Below are 3,612 nucleotides of genomic sequence, written 5' to 3' on the forward strand. Positions count from 1 at the left end.
TGCAATTACAAAATTATGGCACTTAGAGATATTGTACTGATATCTGAATTTTATGCATATATTCTTCACAGGGTTGAAATGAAGGAGAGGAGATCAATGTAAGTTGCTTGTGTCCTCATTAGGGAGGAATGTGGAGTATAAATGGAGTAAATAAATAAATAAATATAATTAGAGCAGACAAAAATGTAAAAGTATTTTTGAGATTTAAGATCTAGTGATACTTTTTATTCAGAAACTTAGTTATCAGACTATCAGCAGCTATCAACAGGCAAGAAAAAGTTAACTGAAGTTGGTGGTGTCTAGCTCATTTCAAAGAATATATTATAACATTGACAAATCATGCACTAATACTAGACCTGAAACCAAAGTCAGTGTGATATTTGATATAATGATTTAGCTATAGTACAGACAGAGCTGCATAACTTAATTAAATATCATCCATTCAGGCTTGATGTAAGCATTTAGTTGATAGTTGGAAAATAATTATATGAATCATGTAGTGTTTGTTTAATTACCTTGAAGGTCTGTGGTCTTGGGAAGCAATTTAGTCTTGGAACTTTTCTGTACCTTATCAAATGCTGATAAAAATTCCATTATCTTCCTTTGTTGATTACCTGAGTGTTCTTTCACAGCTCTTTGTTTTTTATCTGAAAAACAAGGGAGAGATAGATATTATCATATATGAAAGTGTTCTGATGGGGGGGGGCAGAATGGCTCAGCTTTTCACTCAAATGAATAAAACATGGGAGCCAAATCTACATATCACTGTTTATTGGAACAAACATTTCCTCATTATACTACAAGTGGAACAGAAGAAAATCAGTGCATATATTTTTGTGGTAGTTTGGTGGCAGAATTTTGAAGGATTTTCCACTAAATGAAGCCAACTGTTCAAACAATTCATACATGGTTTCCTGACTCTCAAATAGTTTTAAAAAGAACCTAGGACAATGTGATTAAAACATATAGAAAAATATCAAGTCTAAGCTAGCAAGTTTATTGGTACAATTGAGTTACGCTTTCTATAGTAGGAACCTTGGCCTCAGTTACATGTTGCTTTTGCTATAATACAACATACAGTTAAATAATTTAACATATTTTTTCCCTTTTCTTAAGACATTTCATCTAGAAAACCATTAAAAGAATAGCATTGTGCAAGATAAGCACTGAATTGGTACTACAGGACTGGGATTATAACTTACCTTCCTGATGTTGTAAATTATCATGTGAAATTGTCTGAACTGCTGAAGAAAAGGCTACCAAGAGTAGGACTAACAAAATGCTGCTTTTCATTGTAGCAAATGGGATCACTTGATTTCTCAGATCTGCTTTGGGAATATCTTTCCACAGCGTTTGTCAAGACTCTTTCGTCCAAGTTTTCTGTCTGGTCAAGTACACAGCTCTGGCTATCTACTTTTAAACCCTCATTTCCTTTCATTAGCCAGAAAATAAATTCCCCATCACATTTCACTTTACTTACCGGCATTTTGACATTTGGCGACACGTCTTTTTCTCTTTTCTGAGGTTTACTCTGTGCCCTTCTAGTGATAGTCTCTAACGTCAGAGCTCTTTTCTCTTCTTAAGCAAACACATTAACTTTGTGTTATCATTGCTTGAACAGGAGAACCTCCAAAACGTGTACGCAAACTTTGGGATAAAGTAAGGGAAGGGGGAAGGTCAGATATTGGTGACATAGAATATAACCTCATGCGTTCTATTGTCTCCATTTTGGCCCTTAATGAGGATGCTCATTAAAAAGCTACGGTTTTGAACACACTGCTGACGCCACTGGTCGACCTAGCAAACATCCCAGGAACAAAACAAATAGCCAAAATTCAAAAGTGAACTATACGCAGACTGGCACTAAAGGATGTGATTAGATAAATGTAGGAAGATAAAGTCAGCTCAGAAGGACTTGTCGGAAGTCGGTCCAACTCAATAAATGCCCTATTGTGTACCAAACCCAAAGTCATTTCACCTTTTCCAGTAGCTGATATATCTCCCTCTCCATGGTTTAGGTATTCTGAGGTCAAACAAGGTTTCCTAAATTGAAATGTTTTCCCCTCTGCTGAAGATAAACTATATTTTAAGAGTTAGCAGTAACTTTAGTCAGCTGCTGTTGTAAGACCAATTATTATACAAAGCTGCTTTAAACTCTGTTTTAGAAGATAGAACACCCTCAGTGTTTGCCACAGAAACTTCATGGGTTAACTGAAGAAAATGATCTAGACCAGAGACAGATCCCAAAATTAATATCTATGTTGAACATAATGGTTAGGCTCAGATTTAGTGTCAAATCATAGTTTGCCTCTGTGTTAATGAGACTTTAAGTAACCTGGGGCTCACTCACATAATATCTCCTTTCCTTTTCCATCACACATTATGAGATAATTAGTTATTTCTGGGTTTACTGCAAACAGTTTGCCATTACACCTGAACTAGCAAGCTGTGATTTGCATTTGACCTGCACCCAATTCTGAATAGCGATTTGAAATTTGTTGCATTGTGCCTTTAAGACTATTATAATATAAAACATGCAGATGATTTTGACTTTCATTTTCAGCAGAGGATTTTCTGTGCCTCAAAAGCAGCTTCTCTTAATCTGCAGCTGTCTTTAGAGGTAACTTTGTGCTTCCCTTCCCCTTCCACAGATGGAAAGAATAAGAGGGCAGACAGACAGCAAATTCACAAACCACTATTCAAAACATACAATTTCTAGCAGGTAAAAACAAAATCTTTAAAATACACATCAGATACTGATTTTTTCCAATTTTTAAATAACTTATCATTGTTCTATTATTGTTTATTGTTTCTGTTAAAAGCTTTTTCAAACCTAGTGACCACAGAATTTCAGTGGTTTTAATCTGATCATATGCATATTTACTTGGTACCAATCCCACTGGGTTTAAAGGGGCTTGCTCCCATGCATAACTCTATCCTTGAACATGCAAATCTGCCTTATGCAGACTGAGACTTGGTCTTTCTCCTTTTATACAGACTTTAGATCTTCTTAATACCAAGAGCACTTCCCTGGGAGTAGGCTCTGTGTAACAAAATGGGACTTGCTCCTGAGTATACCTGCCTAGGCTTGCTCTCACAATGACCTTGTCAACTTAACCTCAGCAATAAGCAGCTCCATGAGAACCAGGAAAATATCTGCTGAGTTCACAAACGATTAGCAAACTTCTCCAACTCTTCTCCAAATACTTCAGCCCCGGACATTTAGATTTAGTGCCTGAACATCCACAGTTATTTACGCCAGCTCTTCATTTTTGATGTGGTTGTTTTTGTCAGCTTTAAACTGTGACTGAATACCTAACAACTTCTTCATTGCAAGAGTACTAGCCACTTCTCATCCCAAACAATACAACATTCCAGGCAGATATGAAGCGAGTGTTTCTGGGGTCCGTAGATTAGAAAGGCTGGGACCACAGCATGCATTAAGTCAAAAATCAGAAAAAGAAAGCCAGTGAAACGTTAGCTGTTATGACCCAGGAAAGGTGAGGTTAAAGGGATAACAAATACAGAAGAAAACAAAGAACCTCTGGCCCAGTCAGAGGCATCACCAGCAAACTGAAAGCAAAATGACTCTCTCCATCCTATTTTCTGTGC

This window comes from Gekko japonicus, unplaced genomic scaffold (genome assembly GCF_001447785.1).
Source record: "Gekko japonicus isolate JY-2015 unplaced genomic scaffold, Gekko_japonicus_V1.1 scaffold1465, whole genome shotgun sequence".
Taxonomy (NCBI): Eukaryota; Metazoa; Chordata; class Lepidosauria; order Squamata; family Gekkonidae; genus Gekko; species Gekko japonicus.